Source organism: Lithobates pipiens, unplaced genomic scaffold, assembly GCF_037356315.1.
Source record: "Lithobates pipiens isolate NorthernLeopardFrog02 unplaced genomic scaffold, aLitPip1_a1.2 Scaffold_28, whole genome shotgun sequence".
In the NCBI taxonomy this organism is placed as follows: domain Eukaryota; kingdom Metazoa; phylum Chordata; class Amphibia; order Anura; family Ranidae; genus Lithobates; species Lithobates pipiens.
This window is the reverse complement of record NW_027507789.1, coordinates 222,400,473-222,419,884: the sequence shown is the minus strand read 5'-3', so window position 1 is coordinate 222,419,884 and position 19,412 is coordinate 222,400,473.

Below are 19,412 nucleotides of genomic sequence, written 5' to 3'. Positions count from 1 at the left end.
CTATAGGAAATATTTTTTTTATTTTTTTTATTTTAAGCCTACATTTTTAATTTTTTATTTGAATTGCACAGAACATATCTATACTGCGTTTATTTTATTTTTATTATTTTATCCCTGTCCTTTTAAGCTAGGCTCATGATACGGGACGCAATGCACAAAAAAGCACATCCCTTTTTCCGGCGTGCAGCAGTGCCATGAATTCTTAAAGTGGAGATAAACCTCCCTTCAATGGTCCCCTTCCCCTGCCGGCGCTGTCATCTTATGCTTGGTGCCAGTCTTCGGCCACCCACTGACGGATTTCGCCCTGCCAAGAGGGACTCCATGACTGAGCACTGTGGGTGGGCCCAGATTCTCCCAGGCCACGCCTCTGATGCTTTTTGCTCTGCCCACAGGCACCCCATGACTAAGCCCTGTGGGTGGGGCGAAACCTGTCAGGGTGTGGCCTGGGCAAACCTGGGGCGAAGCCATTATGATTCCTCTGTACACTCCAGCTGTTTCTGTGTGTGGTGCTTCCTCTTGCTCTTGTATACCAGAGCCAGGATGGGCTTTTCTTAGCGCTGGCACCTACCTTCGATGTGAGTCACCAGAGACGCATGGGGTGAGAACTGGCCCATCCCAGCTGGCGAGAAGTCTGCTCTGGTACTGTCCTCGGCTTACTCATAGTGGTCTCCGGTAACAAGGTGGATGGTCCCTTAGTGGCAACAGCTTTCCTTCTACCTCCGACCACAACTGGTTCCCCGGCTGGTGGAACCGTTACTTCTGGTTGGACTTCATGCCCAAAGTCCCAACCCTACGCTGCTCTCTTGCTTTTGGATAGGCCCTCAGACAGCCTAGCAGCCAGATGTCCCTGGGATTGGTCCCTTAGTGGCAACAGCTTTCCTTCTACCTCCGACCACAACTGGTTCCCTCGGCTGGTGGAACCGTTACTTCTGGTTGGACTTCAAGCCTGCAGTCTCAACCCTATGCTGCTCTCTTACATATGGATAGGACCTCAGACAGCCTAGCAGCCAGATGTCCTTGGGATTGGTCCCTTAGTAACAACAGCTTTCCTTCTACCTCTGACCACAACTGGTTCCCCCGGCTGGTGGAACCGTTACTTCTGGTTGGACTTCAAGCCCGCAGTCCCAACCCTACGCTGCTCTCTTGCTTATAGATAGGACCTCAGACAGCCTAGCAGCCAGATAGCCCCGGGATTGGTCCCTTAGAGGCAACAGCTTTCCTTCTACCGCCGACCACAACTGGTTCCCTCGGCTGGTGGAACCGTTACTTCTGGTTGGACTTCAAGCCTGCAGTCTCAACCCTATGCTGCTCTCTTACATATGGATAGGACCTCAGACAGCCTAGCAGCCAGATGTCCTTGGGATTGGTCCCTTAGTAACAACAGCTTTCCTTCTACCTCTGACCACAACTGGTTCCCCCGGCTGGTGGAACCGTTACTTCTGGTTGGACTTCAAGCCCGCAGTCCCAACCCTACGCTGATCTCTTGCTTCTGGATAGGCCCTCAGACAGCCTTCAGCCAGATGTCCCCGGGATAGGCCTTAGGTTTCTGGCCTAGCAGCCCAGGGCAATACAACACACGTCCACCCACACAGCCGTCCAGGTGGCACCGAACCCCGATCACCTGACTCCAGACAAATAGGCTCTCCCAGCAGGCCAAGGGACCCAAGAAAATCCCTGCCCATTGGCTGAGACCCCATTCATTCCTAATCTGTCCTTGCAATGACCTTGTCTTATCTAATGTCACCAGATACCCAACCACCTAGCGACAGAAAAGAGAAGTGCAGCAATTCCAGAATTAGGGTGAAATCAGTTGACCTCCTAACAATTGGCCAAGGCAACTATCGCTTGGCAGATAAATTTAATAGCCACCCCACCTGGTATAAAGAAGGGGCATAACCAATATGCTAAAACAGCCTTCTATCAAGAGATCATCAACCTAGTGAAGACTAGGAGGTGCACAGAAAATGGGTGTTTAGCAATGGTCTCCTGATATGTACATCAAATATACACAACTTATTCATATAAAATAAATTTTTATTACGACAAAAATTTTCAAAAAAGGAGATGATATCCATTGAGCAACAACGAGCCCCCACCTATAAAATCAGGGGACCCCCCTGGCAAACGTCTGGTCCCCATGTTGATGAAGACAAGGGCCTCTTTCCCACAACCTTGGCCCAGTAGTTGTGGGGGTCTGGGAGTGGGATGGGGGGGATTATCAGGATCTGGAGGCCTTTCATAATAAAGGGGACCCCAAATACTGCGCCCTCCCCCCCCAAGTGAATGAATGAATAAGGGTTACTATTTTTTTCTGCTACTATTTGCAAATAAAATAAAAGTTAAATAGAAATAAAGACTCCCAAATTTTTAACAAATTCAAACTTAAAAAAGAAATCCCCCTCTAAAATTTTTTTTTTACATTTTAGAGGTAAGGTGAGTATGGATATTGTTTTATATACCCAGACTTTTACTTTTTACCACTTAAGGATTTGCCCCTTAATGACCAGGCATATATATATATATATATATATATATATATATATATAAAATTTTATTCTGCTATTTTAAGCGGGACTGCAACATTGTTGCGGATGGATCGGACGCTTTTGACACTTTTTTTTTTTTTGGGGGACCACTGTCATTTATACAGCGATCAGTACTATAAAAATGCACTGATTACTGTATAAATGACACTGGCGGGGAAGGGGGTTAACAGTAGGGGGCGATCAAGGGGTTAAATGTGTTCCCTGGGAGGAGTTTTTAACGGTGTGGGGGGGGAGGGGACTGACTGGAGAAGGAAGGAGAAAGATCGCTGTTCCTGATCACTAGGAACAGCAGTTTTCTCACTCCCACCTCCCCTGTCAGAACGGTGATCTGTCTATATACATTGACAGATCCCCATTCTGGCTCTCTGCGGAGAGATCACGGGTGGCCGGCGGCCACTGGGCACGTGCATAGGCGCCACACTGCGGGTGCGCGTGCGCCCCCTATCACTCTTCAAGCGGCCGACAAACAGCTACGGCAATTCGTGCAGGAGAGCCAACCTGCTGTAGTATAATGACGCCGGCGGGTAGTAGTAGTAGTAGTACCACCAGTAGTAGTAGTAGTACCACCAGTAGTAGTAGTAGTACCAGTACCAGTAGTAGTAGTACCAGTAGTAGTACCAGTCGTAGTACCAGTCGTAGTAGTAGTAGTAGTAGTAGTACCCGTAGTAGTACCCCAGTTTGGTTTGCACCAGAACAGGCAAATAATTCAGAAGAACACATGAACACCATTAAAGTCTATGGGACACGAACATGGAAAATCAAAAGTGCTCATTTTAAAGGCTTATAGGCAAGTTATTGCCATAAAGTGTTTGGGGACCCGGATCCTGCCTCAAAGGACATGTATCAATGCAAAAAATTTTTTTTTGAAAAGCCCAATATTTTATTCCCTTAAATTTAATGCCTGGGGGTGTCTATAGTATGCCTGTAAAGTGGCGCATTTTTCCCGTGTTTAGAACACTACCGCAGCAAAATGACATTTCTAAAGGAAAAATTGTCATTTAAAACTGATCGCGGCTGTAATGTATTGTCGGGTCCCAGCAATATAGATAAAACTCATTTTAAAAAAAAGGGCATGATCCCCACCCCCCCAGTCCATTACCAGGCCCTTTGGATCTGGTATGAATATTAAGGGGAACCCCGAACCAAAATGTAAAAAAAAAAAATTGCGTTTGGGTCCCTCCAAAATCCATACCAGGCCCTTCAAATCTTATATGGAAATTAAGGGGAACCCTGCGCAATTTCTTTTTTTTTTTTTAAATGGCGTAGGGGTCCCCTCCCAAAATCCACACCAGACCCTTATCTGAGCATGTAACATGCAGTTAAAGAGGGGGGGGGGGGCGAGAGAGCACTCCCCCTTCCTCAACCGTACCAGGCCACATACCCTCAACATGGGGAAGGGGGCTTCGGGGTCCGAGCCCAAAGCACCTTGTCCCTATGCTGATGGGGACAAGGGCCTCGTCCCCATGCTGATGGGGACAAGGGCCACAACCCTGTTGATGGGGACAAGGGCCTCATCCCCACAACCCTGTTGATGGGGACAAGGGCCTCATCCCCACAACCCTTGCCCGGTGGTTGCGGGGGTATGCGGGTGGGGGGGCTTATCGGAATCTGGAAGCCCCTCAGAATCCGGCCCCCCCCCATGCGAATTGGTAACGGGGTACATTGCATCTCTACCATTTCACACAAAAAAAGTGTCAAAAATGGTTTCGATAGTTTTGATTTTTCATGTTGGTGTCCAATAGACTTTAACGGTGTTCCGGCGGCTTTCGAATTTGCAATTTGCAGAGACACAGAGCCATAAAAACCTGACAGGGGCTCTAAAAAAAAAAAAAAAAAGTTTTGGCTAGAGATCCACTTTAAATAAAGAGTTCCAGCAAATGAAAAAAAAAAATCTGTTGCACAAGAGAGCCGGTGGTACGATGTTGTAAAACCGATTGTACGTATTGTTTACTGCCAGGCCGACATAAAACCATAGTCCATCGACATAAACCAGTTTAATGTATTTTCTGCCCCTTATAACCGTTGCAAAGGTCTTGGGTTGAAGAAAACATGTTTCCTGATTCCTGCGCTGCTCAGCAAAAAAAACACACGTTCACCTTTGCCCCAGTTCCTGATGCAAGAAGCGCTGGCTGTTACAATGGGAGAAGATCCAGGTATAATTACATCAGGTGAAGGGGCAGGCCAAAGGCACAGGTCTGGCCCGGAGCGAGCCGCCTCATTGGCCGGGGGGCCGGGGGCTCGTGTTAGGTGTGTGGTAATGGGCCGGAGACGGCTTTGGCAGCTCCGTCCGGTACAGTCGTCACTCTTACATTATCAGTCGGGGGCATACTGAGCTCGCTTTGTTTTTGCTTGCTGCAATCACATTCATACAGGGCCTGGAAAAAGTATTCACACCCCTTGAAATTTTCCACATTTTGTCAGGTTACAACCAAAAAACGTTAATGTATTTTATTGGGATTTTATGTGACAAAGTGGCACATAATTGTGAAGTGGAAGGAAAATGATAAATGGTTTTCAACATTTTTTACAAATATGTGAAAAGGGTGGGGGGGGGGGGGGCATTTGTATGGCGCCCCTTTTACTCTGATACCCCTAATGATACCCTACTGATACCCTTAACTAAAATCTAGCAGAACCAATTGCCTTCAGAAGTCACCTAATTAGTAAAATATTAGTAAAATTAGCAAAATGGTAATCTCAGTATAAATACAGCTGTTCTGTGAAGCCCTCTGAGGTTCTCTAAAGCCCCGTACACACTATCAGATTGTCTGCTGAGTTTTTCCTTCAGATTTACCAAAACCATGTAGTAGAAGGGCCTGCCTGATTGCATACACATTGAAACTCCTAAGGTTTGACCTCATATTACATGGTTTTGGTAAATCTGAAGGAAAAACTCAGCAGACAATCTGATAGTGTGTACGGGGCTTTAGAGAACCTTAGTGATCGTGAAGGCCAAGGAGCACACCAACTAAAATCTAGAGGAACCAATTGCCTTCAGAAGTCACCTAATTAGTAAATAGAGTCCACCTGTGTGTGATTTAATCTCAGTATAAATACAGCTGTTCTGTGAAGCCCTCGGCGGTTTGTTAGAGAACCTTAGTGAACAAACAGCATCACGAAGGCCAAGGAACACACCAGACAGGTCAGGGATAAAGTTGTAGAGAAGTATAAAGCAGGGTTAGGTTATAAATAAAAATCTCCCAAGCTTTGAACATCTCACGGAGCTCTGTTCAATCCATCATCGGAAAATGGAAAGAGTATGAGCACAACTGCAAACCTACCAAGACATGGCCGTCCACCTAAACTGACCGGGTCGGGCAAGGAGAACATTCATCAGAGAAGCAACCAAGAGGTAGACATGTGCGATCTATTTCGTACCAATAGAAAATTTTTACAAATTTCCGGAAATTCGTACATTCTGGAATACGAATTTTTATGCATACGAATTCCGTACGAAATATGAAATTTTGTTTACGAATTTTGGATCCAAGTTCATAACAAAAAGTAGTAATAGTTACGAAAAGTTAACGAACCTTAAAGTTAAAACCCCAGGAAGTCAGCACACAGCACAGGGATGGTGGGAACCCCTATGGGGAATTTCTATGCTTACGAATTTTAATACGAAATTTCGTAAACGAATTTTGGAATTTCGGATTCCAAATGAACACAATTGCGACTGGTGTTTTGTTCACCAATCAGAGGAAGCAAGCACAGCACAGGGATGGTGGGGGACCCCCCATAATGGGCACAGCGGGTGTACACTCAAGCCGCGTACACACGGGCGGACTGTATGGCCTACTTAGTCCGTCATACAATCCGACGGACAGTCCGTCCTACTTTCGAATGAACGGACTTGACCACACACGGATGCACAAACAGTCCGTCGAAAGCTTGCGCGATGACGTGTACAGCTTGTACGACGGGACTAGAAATAGGAAGTCCAATACACAGCAATGCAACCTTTCGCCGTGTAAATCCTTTCTGAGCATGCGCCATTCTTAGTCCGTCGAACTAGCCTACTGACGAGCGGATTGTCCGCTGAAACCAAAGTACGACGGACAGAATTTCGAAAAAATCCGAAATACTTAGTACGCCAGACTGCACGCTGAAAAAGTCAGCTGAAGCCCACACACGAGCGGACTGTCCGCTGAAATGTGTTTCGACGGACTAAGTAGGCCATACAGTCCGCCCGTGTGTACGCGGCCTCAGACCCAGGAATGGTGGGGACCCCTCATAGTGATAAATTCATCATAACGAACATTTGTAATTGTTACGAAAAGTTAACAAACGTAAAAGTTAAAGTCAGCACAGCACAGGGATGGTGGGAAAGCCGCATAATCATAAATTCATCATAACGAACTTTCGTTATTTTAAGTTTACGAATCTGAATGGAATTTCATACACTAATTACGAAATACAATTTTTTTTTTTTTTTCACACAAAACAAAACAAATTTTTTGACGGCGCCCATGTCTACCAAGAGGTCCATGGTAACTCTGGAGGAGCTGCAGAGATCCACAGCTCAGGGGGGAGAATCTGTCCACAGGACAACTATTAGTCGTCTCTCCACAAATCTGCCCTTTATGGAAGAGTGACAAGAAGAAAGACATTGGTGGAAGAAAGTCATAAGTCCCATTATCATGCTCTTCCTCAGGCTTTGTGTAACCTTTTTATGCCTTGAGAGCAATCGATAAAATATACGATTTTTGCATTGGAGAATGTGTTCCTTAATCATATAAACCGCAGAAGTAACCCCCCGAAGTTATATATATATACAGTGCTGGCTCCTGAAGAGCACGCACTATGTTTTTATAAATTTAAGGTTACACCTTAACTGCAGTTTGGTTTGGGTGAAATTGTCTAAATTTGGACTTCAGCATCAATCTGACTGCACTATAGGATGTTCAGCCTGGTCACAAGGGGGCATTGTCTCTTCTGGCAGGCATGGAACTACAGTCTGGTTGGGTGCTTTAAGGTAACTCTCTCTCTGAGCCCGCCCAGTGGGAGTGGCGCTCTTGCTGTGCTTTTTGGGAGAGGGTACTTCAGATGCGGACATCACATAGTTTGGGGTTTCCGGTCCAGAAGGATGTGCTGTCTTCATGGTCCTGGTCCTCCTGACCAGCCCCCAGGAAGGCTATGGCCTGGGGTGCGGATCTACCCAACTTGTTGTCTCGGGGCTGGCTAGCCCGAGGCAAGGGAACTAAAGGAAGGATTCTGAGGTGGTTGGGTGCGGTCTCCGGTTTGGGAGAGACCCATTAGCTTCCTAGCATTCCAGGGGAGGACTCTTCAGAAGAAGACCACGTACGGGTTGGTTTCTTAGCAAGAGTCTGGAAGGGCTGGAGTACCAAAGAGCATCCGGTCTGGTGGATATGGCCAAGCTGGCTGAAAGATCCAGGTATCACACGAGTGTTCTACAAGTTTAGTTTCTGTGGCAGAGACATATCTTGTATGTTCTACAACAACGTCTGTGGCAGAGACATATCTTGTATGTTCTACAACAACATCTGTGGCAGAGACATATCTTGTATGTTCTACAACAACGTCTGGGGCAGAGACTTATCTTGTATGTTCTACAACAACGTCTGTGGCAGAGACGTATCTTGTATGTTCTACAACATTGTCTGTGGCAGAGACTTATCTTGTATGTCCTACAACAATGTCTGTGGCAGAGACATATCTTGTATGTTCTACAACATTGTCTGTGGCAGAGACTTATCTTGTATGTTCTACAACAACGTCTGTGGCAGAGACATATCTTGTATGTTCTACAACAACGTCTGGGGCAGAGACTTATCTTGTATGTTCTACAACAATGTCTGTGGCAGAGACATATCTTGTATGTTCTACAACAACATCTGTGGCAGAGACATATCTTGTATGTTCTACAACAACGTCTGTGGCAGAGACATATCTTGTATGTTCTACAACAACGTCTGTGGCAGAGACATATCTTGTATGTTCTACAACAACATCTGTGGCAGAGACATATCTTGTATGTTCTACAACAACGTCTGTGGCAGAGACATATCTTGTATGTTCTACAACAACGTCTGTGGCAGAGACTTGTTCCTAAGTTAAGCACCTTATTGGCTGCTAGGCCTTGTGAGTGAGGGACTGTCCAACCTGAGTGATCATCCAGTTGTGAATGGCTATTCTCTGGATGCAGTCAAAGTGAGCAAGTCCTTTGATTTTTGACTTTGACAATAAGAGTACCCGAACTTTCTTCCTAAGCTTCTGATCCCAATTTAAGAGACTGATCATTGTCTATGTTTGCAAATAAAATCCCTTTATGCGGATCTGTCGTCAGTCTCTCAAGTTACTGGGCCATCTACCATGGGAAACCCCTAGACGTGAATTGAGGAAAAGGTAACTGTAAGCCCAATTAAACCAGCAGATATATATATATATTTAAACACATACTGCTTTGGTTCATCTTAAAAAAAGACTTGCTTTGCTGACATCCCTTCTCCAGATCCTGCTTGCTGTTCCACTACATTGATCCCTGACTTCTGGCTTGGCTGACTATCCGTTCCGGTTACTGAGCTTTGGCTATGCTTTCACTACGTTTGTTCTTTTTACTTTTATCATTAAACAAGTGTGATTTAACTGTACTTCTGTCTCGGGCTGATTTCATGGCTTCTGACAGATTCACTTATTTATGATGGAAGATTTGATTTGCAAAAAGTCATTCACAGTCAGCATGAAGCTGCATGTTGCAGGTCAGCACCTGAGAGATGGTGGGGATGCGGGTTGTTGAGTGCTGTGCCAGTGCTCTATGGTTTGCCGGCTGATGTGATTGTCCACAAGTCTGGGAGAGAGGTGACTGTCATCCATGATAAGTGGATTTGATGTACAGTATGTAATCAGAATGGGAGGGGGGGGGGGGGGGTGGCTGTGGTCTAGGAAAGGTGGCAGCAGATACAAGGGGCATGGGCAGCAGCAGCAGTGGGCATGGCTTGCTGTCACCCCAGTAGGGTAGCAAATGTTTGTTATCCTTAGGGTTGTGTGGGTATCCATGATCCCAAGGCGAGGGGGGGGGGTGACTGCCTGTGACCCCCAAGATAGGAGATAAGGGGTTCCTGTGTTTCATTTAATTTTCAGGGTTGCAACAAAATGGAGCAGAACCAGGACTCGATCAGAACCAACACCAAGGCTATACTCTATGTGTAAGAAGCAGTTGGCTAATTTAGCTCATCTGCAACAAATTTGAAGTGGACCATTCGTAACACAGACATATTAGAGCTGGGGTCGGCAACCCACCGATCGCGATCTACCTGTGGACAACAGGCAGCCAACTGGTAGATCTCCACCACCGCTTAGCTGGTCCTTCCCCTCAGCCCCCGCCGCTCTCACTTCTTCACAGCAGATCGAGAGGCAGCATAGTGGACGGAAGGGTGGGATCGGGAGCTACTGCAGGTAATTGGTTGTTACAGCAGGAAGCCGAGTGGTCCTAGAAACCAATCACCAGCTTGTAGATATGGGGGGGGGGGGGTACAGGGTACTACAGTGAGGAGGAGGTGATTTGAAAGGGCAGAGGACATTGCATTGGGGGGCAGAGGACACTACAGAGTGGGGGTGTGATGTGATGAGGACAGTGAACACTGCTTTGGGGGGGGCACAGGGCATTTCTGTGGGGGCAGAAGACAATACAGTGGGGGGGGGTGATGTGAAGGGGACAGGGGACAATGCTATGGGAGGGACAGATGGTCAGTGGACACTACAGTGTGGGGGTATGTGTAGAGGGCCGAGGACACTGCTATGGGGGCAGAGGGGCAGCAGACACTACAGTGGGGGGGGGGGAGCAGAAGCGCAGAGGGCACTACAGTTAGGAAGAGGTGATGTGAAGGGGCAGAGGACGCTGCTATGGGGGGGGGGGGCAGAGAACACTACAGAGTGGGGGTGTGATGTGAAGGGACAGTGGACAGTGCTTTGTGGGGGGCACAGGGCCCTTCTGTGGCAGGGGGCAGAAGACACTACAGTGGGGGGGGGGGGGGTGATGTGAAAGGGACAGGGGACACTGCTATGGAGGGGGGCAGATGGTCAGTGGACACTACAGTGGGAGGGGGGTGATGTAGAGAGGGTGGCCGAGGACACTGCTATGGGAGGGGGGGGGGGCAGAGGGGCAGCAGACACTACAGTGGGGGGGAGCAGAAGGGCAGGGGACATTGCAGTGGGGGGAGAGGGATTTGAGGTGGCAGAGGACATTGCTATGGGGGGCAGAGGGGCAGAGTACACTACAGTGGGGGGGGGTGATTTGAAGGGGGCAGAGAACACTGATTTAAAAAAAAACTCTGCAATTGGGGGAGGGGGGCAATGACAGGGGCCCAGAGCACACCACAGGGAGGGGGGGTGATGTGAAGGGGACAGGGGACACTGCTAGGGGGGAGGCAGAGGGTCAGCAAACACTACAGTGGGAGGGGGGGGAGATGTGAAGGGGGCAGTGAACACTGTTATGGGGGAGGCACAGAGGGGCAGAAAACTCCAGTGTGGGGGAGGGTGTTGTGCAGGGGACAGAGGACACTGCTATGGGAGGGGGGCAGAGGGGCAGCAGACACTACAGTGGGGGGGAGCAGAAGAGCAGAGGACACTACAGTGGGGGGCAGAGGACATTACAGTGGGGGGGGGGTGATTTTGGGGGGGGCAGAGGACAATGATATGAAACACTGCAATGGGGGGGTAGGGGGTGGAGGACACTACAGTGGGGTAGATGGTGATGTGAAGGGGGGGCAGAGGACACTGCTGTGTGGGAGGCAGAGGATATTACTGTGGGGGGGGGGGTCAGAAACCACTATTGTGGGGGGTAAAATGAAGTGATGTGAAGGGGGGAGGGCCAGAGTATACTACTGGGAACACAGTGTGTTCTCCATGCCATCTTTTTTTTTTATTATTGGGGGGCTTGATGGTTTTGTTTTTTTTAAAGGGCACTGTCCCCCCCCCCCCCCCCCCGGGATCTTTAATTTCCTCCATATTGTCCGGGTGGATCTCAACCCCTGAAAGGTGTAGGCTTTGGAGGACAGTAATTTTAGATGTACAGGACTCTGTGTACGGAGCAGAGTACATGGCCAACTACTCTGAGCTCAGCAGGCCGAGTTCTGGACAGATAGGGGCTGTTTTCCAACAATACTGAAGGCCGCAATCTATAAGCTTGTTGACGACTTGGTTGCCAGAGGCTGAAAGTAGGTGAAAGATCAGGACAGCCAGGAGTGACGTATGTGCCCATTGATCTGACTCCACCAACTCGGAGCCTTGGGTTAGTGGTTAACAAATCTAAAAACAGTTCTAGGATAAGCCATCAGTAAACAGAACAAACCTAATAGCCGGGACACGGGCATTTTGGACCTTTCTTCTCCCCTTTGCCTGTTCCTGCTTTAAAAAAAAAATAAAAATAGTTGGGTCGTCAGGCATTGTGATATCGCAGGGGAAACAAAATCTGAACAGGTAGACATAATCTGCAATAAAATGATTTTCAAATCAAAAATAATCCATGCACATTTTGCCACTCATTTGTTGTATCAAACATGAGTCTAATAAACGATACCCCCAAAGGTATGCAGTCAACCCTCCGAATTCTTCATTTCAAGTGTTTTCAGTTAAAGGTAGTGGTAAAACTCCATAATAGAAAGTACAAAGGTATTTTAGACCTGGCTTCATTAAATGGCAGAGTGGCAGTCCTATATCCAGACCATGTCCGCACCACTTAGCAGCCTGGGTGTCCTCTCCTGAGTATCCCCCCTTCCAGCAGGGCAGACGGAGGGATGCATGACAGGTCTGAACAGAGGGTGGGAGCTACCCAACGTTTTACGTTAACAAGCAGGGATGGTCATAGCAACCAATCACCCACTTGTTAACATGCGGGGGGGGGGCTGGGCTGGACTGTGATTGGATGGGGAGAGTTTGCTGTTAAGGGGGCTGAGGACACTGATGTAAAAGGAGGGCTATGATTTGAAAGTGGGGATGTTGTGTAAGGTAGAAGGGAGGGGGACTTTGAAGCGGACTTTAATGTAAGGGGGAGCTGCGGAGTGGATGTTAATGTGATGCTAGGTGGGGGGGGGGGGCTGTGATGTAAAGGTGTGGTTGGGGGGGCCTGTGACATGGAAACCATGAAATCAGACCAAGACAGAAGTACAGTTAAATCACACTTGTTTAATAATAAAAGTAAAAAGAAAAAACTTAGTCAAAACATGGCCAAAGTTCAGTAACCGGAACGGATAGTCAGCCAAGCCAGAAGTCAGGGATCAAAGTAGTGGAACAGCAAGCAGGATCTGGAGCCAGAAGGGATGTCAGCAAAGCCAGTCTTTAAACAGGAACGCAGGAGATGCTTCTTGTGATGTTGACCAAGGTGAAGGCAGAGCTCCTCTGGACTGGATGGCTTAAGTGGGAAGGACTGACGAGCAGGATATCATCAACAGCTGAGTAACTGTGGAGAGAGATAGAAGCTGGCAATTAGCCAACAGCTGAGCGGCCAGCTCAGAAGGAAGGGCTGAACCTGATGGCGTGGGGGGGGGGCAGTGATGTAAGGGAGGGGGCTGTGATGTGGAGAGAAAACCGTAATGTAGAGAGGCAGAAGACACCAAGTGGCGGGGGGGTGGGGGGTGATGTGGAGGGGGCAGAGGAGACTGCAATGGGGGCACAGAGATACATTGAACACTACAGTGGAGCCGGTGATGTGGAAGGGGCAGAGGACACTGCTATGGGGGTCTTGGATGTGAAGGGGACTAGTTTACCCCCCCTATACAACAGTTTCTTCAGTCTCCCCAGACTGAAGAAACTGTTGTATGGGGGGGGGGTGTGATGTAGATTTAAGAGGGATTTGTGATGTAAAGGGGCGATTCTGATCTGAAGGGGTGATTGAGGACACTGACGTAAAAGGGAGGGGGACTGTGATGCGTAGGGGGGCTTTGATGTGAAGGCGTGACTGTGGGGACTGGTGTACAGTGGGACTGTGATGTAAAGGGAATGGGGACTGTGAACTAAAGTGGATGGGGGCCAGTGGGGGCCCATCCATTAGGGGTGCACGGGCGCTGCCCCCCATCCATGCGTCCGGCTTGCCAATCTACATAGAGAACGCCAGATGCATGGATTCCAATGGGATGGGGGGGGGGTTTGAAGCACGTGATTAGAGCCTGAGGGTTGAATAGGCTTAAAAGAGGGTGGGCTCTGGGTGTAGAGCACTGTGCTCCGAGCCCACCCAGTTACTGTATGTGACAATAGCGAATGAATATTCGCTGTTTTGACACTGAGCCTCCTGAGACCCGTCACCCAATTGGCTGAAAGGACAGGCGATCCTATTGCATGCCTAAGAGGATGGGGAGAAGGCTGGCCAGCAACCTAGAGTAGGCTGGATGACCAACCGACCGCAAGACCCCTTGGGGACTGTGATCTGAAGGGGTGACTATGATGTGAAGAGTCATCGGACAAACCCGAGATTCGAATTTCTGCCGCAAGAAAACTTTCCTGACTGAATTTGAATTCAGTACCCCTGTTCTGTTTTAAACAATTGCCTTTCCAATCGTGTGGTAACAGTTTGGGGAAGGCCCTTCTCTGTTCTTGCATTGATAAGTCCCTGTGTACAAAGCCAGCTCTATAAAGACATCATGGTGTAACCAGTATGGTGTGGAGGAACTTTAGAGTCATGACCTCAACCCTACTGGACACCTTTGGGATGAATTGGAACACCAATTATGAGGTAAGTCTTCTTGGCCCAAGTCAGTACCTGCTTCCACAAATGTTCTTTTGGCCGAATTGCAACAATTATCCACAATTATCCACAGACAATCCAAACTCTTGTGGAAGGACTTCCTAGAAGAGTGGAGATTGTATTATCTGCAAGAAGGGTGGGATGGAGGGGAACGCCGTATTAATGCTCATGGTTTTGGAATGGTTATGAAGATGTGACCGTCAGGAGTATACAAACGTTTATCAAAATCGTGTATGTATGATCCGTAGTTAGTGGGGTGCATGAACCCCTATAGGCTCTGCCTCTCCTTTTAACTAATGTGTATACCTATTAGGCCACCTCCCACCCTGCGGATCGGAAGGCATGCAGCGGCTGCCATAGTGGCTTGGCGGTTGGAATCTTTGGAGGCTTTCTAAAATAGCAGTGGCATGGCATAGTGGGGAACCATCTATGGTATGGGGTCCTCTGTAAAATTGCAGTTAACTGTGTGGTAAAGGTGGGGTCAAGAATTCTCAAGGCAGTTGGAGGTCATCGGACGAAGAAGAAACTTCCCAACCTTCCTCTGTATGGATAGGAAAGGCGTACAGCAGCTGCCATAATGGCTTGGCAGTTGGGATCTTTGGAGGACTTCTAAAATAGTAGTGGCATGGCATAGTGGGGAACCATCTATGGTATGGGGTCCTCTGTAAAATTGCAGTCAACAGTGTGGTAACGATGGGGTCAAGAATTCTCCGGCAGTTGGAGGTCATCGAACGAAGAAGAAACTTCCCAACCTCCCACCCTGTTAATCGGAAAAGCGTACAGCGGCTGTCGTAATGGCTAGGTGTTTGGAATCTTTTGGAGGCCTTCTAAAATAACAGTGATATGGCATAGTGGGGAACCATCTATGCTATGGAGTCCTCTGTAAAATTAGAGTTAACAGTGTGGTAAAGGTGAGGTCAAGAATTCTCCACTCAGTTGGAGGTCATCGGATGAAGAAGAAACTTCCCAACCTCCCTCTCTGTGAATAGGAAAGGCGTACAGCGGCTGTCGTAATGGCTTGGCGGTTGGGATCTTTTTTGAGGCCTTCTAAAATAAGTGATATGGCATAGTGGGGAACCATCTATGGCAGTGATCGTGAACCTTGGCATCCCAGATGTTTTGGAACTACATTTCCCATGATGCTTATCCACTCTGCAGTGTTGTTGAGCATCATGGGAAATGTAGTTCCAAAACATCTGGGGGTGCCGAGGTTCACCATCACCGATCTATGGTATGGGGTCCTCTGTAAAATTGTAGTTAACAGTGTGGTAAAGATGGGGTCAAGAATTCTCCAGGCAGTTGGAGGTCATCGGAAGAAGAAGAAACTTACCAACCTCCCACCCTGTGGATCAGAAAGGCGTACATCGGCTGACGTAATGGCTTGGCGGTTGGGATCTTTTGAAGGCCTTCTAAAATAGCAGTGATATGGCATAGTAGGGAACCATCTATGGTATGAGGTCTTCTATAAAATTGCAGTCAACAGTGTGGTAATGGTGGGGTCAAGAATTCTCCAGGCAGTTGGAGGTCATCGGATGAAGAAGAAACTTCCCAACCTCCCACCCTGTAGATAGGAAAGGCATACAGCGGCTGTCGTAATGGCTTAGCAGTTGGGATCTATTGGAGGCCTTCTAAAATAGCAGTGATATGGCATAGTGGGGAACCATCTATGGTATGGGGCCTCTGTAAAATTGCAGTCAACAGTGTGGTAAAGGTGGGGTCAAGAATTCTCCAGGGACTTGGAGGTCATAAGATGAAGAAGAAACTTCCCAACCTCCCTCCCTGTAGATCGGAAAGGCGTACTGTCGTAATGGCTTGGTGGTTGGGATCTTTTGTAGGCCTTCTAAAATGGCAGTGATGTGGCATAGTGGGGAACCATCTATGGCAGTGATGGTGAACCTTGGCATCCCAGGTGTTTTGGAACTACATTTCCCATGATGCTTATCCACTCCACAGTGTTGTTGAGCATCATGGGAAATGTAGTTCCAAAACATCTGGGGTGCCAAGGTTCACCATCACCGATCTATGGTATGGGGTCCTCTGTAAAATTGCAGTTAACAGTGTGGTAAAGATGGGGTCAAGAATTCTCCAGGCAGTTGGAGGTCATTGGGCAAAGAAGAAACTTCCCAACCTCCCACCCTGTGGATCGGAAAGGCATACATCGGCAGTCGTAATGGCTTGGCGGTTGGGATCTTTTTTGAGGCCTTCTAAAATAGCAGTGATATGGCATAGTGGGGAACCATCTATGGTATGGGGTCCTCTGTAAAATTGCAGTTAACAGAGGTTTAACTGGGCATTGGGGATATAGCATTATCTGTGGAGATCTGTGAAGAGTTAGGATAGTCCCTGAGTCGGTATGTTGGGGCTGGGGACCTGTATGGGGTCACGCAGACACCCCGGTCTCAAGTCTTTTGCAGACTCTAACAGGTTTTCTTCTAAGATTGTCCTGTATTTGTCTCCATCCATCTTCCCATCAACTCTCACCAGCTTCCCTGTCCCTGCTGAAGAAAACCATCCCCACCACATGATGCTGCCACCACCATGTTTCACGGTGGGGATGGTGTGTTCAGGGGGATGTGCAGTATTAGTTTTCCCCACACATAGCGTTTTGCTTTTAGGCCAAAAATCTAAATTTTGGTCTCATCTGACCAGATCACCTTCTTCCACATGTTTGCTGCCCCCTCCCCCACATGGCTTCTCACAAACTACAAAGAGGACTTCTTATGACTTTCTTTCCCCAATGTCTTTCTTCTTGTCACTCTTCCATAAAGGGCAGATTTGTGGAGAGACGACTAATAGTTGTCCTGTGGACAGATTCTCCCCCCTGAGCTGTGGATCTCTGCAGCTCCTCCAGAGTTACCATGGACCTCTTGGCTCTTCTCTGATGAATGCTCTCCTTGCCCGGCCTGGTCAGTTTAGGTGGACGGCCATGTCTTGGTAGGTTTGCAGTTGTGCCCATACTTTTTCCATTTTCCGATGATGGATTGAACAGAGCTCCGTGAGATGGTCAAAGCTTGGGAGATTTTTTTTATAACCTAACCCTGCTTTATACTTCTCCACAACTTTATCCCTGACCTGTCTGGTATGTTCCTTGGCCTTCATGATGCTGTTTGTTCACTAAGGTTCTCTAACAAACCTCTGAGAGCTTCACAGAACAGATGTATTTATACTGAGATTAAATTGCACACAGGTGGACTCTATTTACTAATTAGGTGACTTCTGAAGGCAATTGGTTCCTCTAGATTTTAGTTAGGGGGTATCGGAGTAAAGGGGGCTGAATACAAATGCACGTCACACATCTCACATATTTATTTGTATAATTTTCCTTCCACTTCACAATTATGTGCCACTTTGTGTTGGTCTATCTACAGGGGTCTTCAAACTACAGCCCTCCAGACCCCTCACATAAAATCCCAATAAAATACATTTATGTTTTTTGGTTGTAACATGACAAAATGTGGAGAATTTCAAGGGGTATGAATACTTTTTCCAAGGCACTCTATGTATAGAGGAGGAAGGGTTAATGACTGGTCCGGCTTCACAACGCCCTGTTTGATTGCTATAATAATGGTGTTTTTTTCTGGTGCTGCTCCCTTTTTATATAGAAGACCTTTCACCTGACAAAGTGTTCTGAGTCGTTATCTGCTGGCCGGAGGTACAACAAGCTGCACTATATGTTCTCGTTATACAGTAAAACGGCTATATTTTATGTCAGGGAATCTTACAGAAAATTAAAAACAAGACGAGAGTCAAATATGTTTTCTCTTGTGCTCACCGCTAGTCTCTATTCTCTGCAGGCTGTTTTATGTACTGGAAGCTGAAGTTTTGCTATGGACATCAGGACCTGGGACAGGGGGTGGGCAGGAGGGACAGCTGCCCTGGGCACAGTGAAGCAAAATTGTTGGGGGAACCAGTTATGGATCCTTGCCCTGGGAGCTGGAACAACCCCTGTTCCCGTACTGATGGACATTATTGCATAGTTACATTGGTCCACCATAGATCCATGGGCCAGGGCTGGACTGGGACAGAAATTTGGCCCTGGACTTCATCCAGACCAGCCCACTTACATTTTGAGTGTCCCATCAGCACTCCCCTTACGTCAGAGTGTCCCATCAGCACCCCTTACATTAGTGTCCCATCAGCGCACCCCTTACATCAGAGTGTCCCATGAACAGCCCCCTTACATCAGAGTGTCCCATCACCAGCCCCCTTACATCAGAGTGTCCCATGAACAGCCCCCTTACATCAGAGTGTCCCTTCAGCACCCCCTTACATCAGAGTGTCCCTTCAGCACCCCCTTACATCAGAGTGTCCCTTCAGCACCCCCCTTACATCAGAGTGTCCCTTCAGCACCCCCCTTACATCAGAGTGTCCCTTCAGCACCCCCCTTACATCAGAGTGTCCCTTCAGCACCCCCTTACATCAGAGTGTCCCATCAGCAGCCCCCTTACATCAGAGTGTCCCATCAGCAGCCCCCTTACATCAGAGTGTCCCATCAGCAGCCCCCTTACATCAGAGTGTCCCATCAGCAGCCCCCTTACATCAGAGTGGCCCACTGAGCCATCGGCCCACCGGGAAACTCCCAGTAGTCCCGATGGCCAGTACATGCCTGCCATGGGCCATGCCTGGCCCATCCCAGTCAAAGCTGGAAATCTCTGTATAGCAGGCACTGCTATTGTAGGGATAGCCACTAGCTTCCAGGTCCCGTGTCGAGCTTCTGCCCTGCTGTTATTTTCTATTCTATTCTAATCTATTCTTCTCTATTTGTAGCGAGGTCCCAGGCCTCCTAATGAGAACCTCCAGGGCCAGAGATAGCTGCCATTTTTTTGAATATGGTGGGTTGTGAGGCATAACTGGTGCAAGGTAGTTGAAGTTTTTGGGCGCCAGACACTTCTTGAATGCAAACGAGATTTTATTTCTCTTAACAGAACTTTTGGGAGAGAGGGTTAGGGCCAGGACACGCTTGGGTAATTGCAAGATTAATTGGCAGACTCCGAGACTTCATCAGGACAGCCATGCGGGGAAAGGCATCCAGCAAGACACCCAGGGCCGTCTTTATGACTGATTGGACCCTGGGCAAACATTTTCTTGGACCCCCCCTGGCCAGGCACAGTAGCATTACGCATTATGGAGCCCCGCCCTCTGCTCTGCTAACACTGGCTGTGGCCATC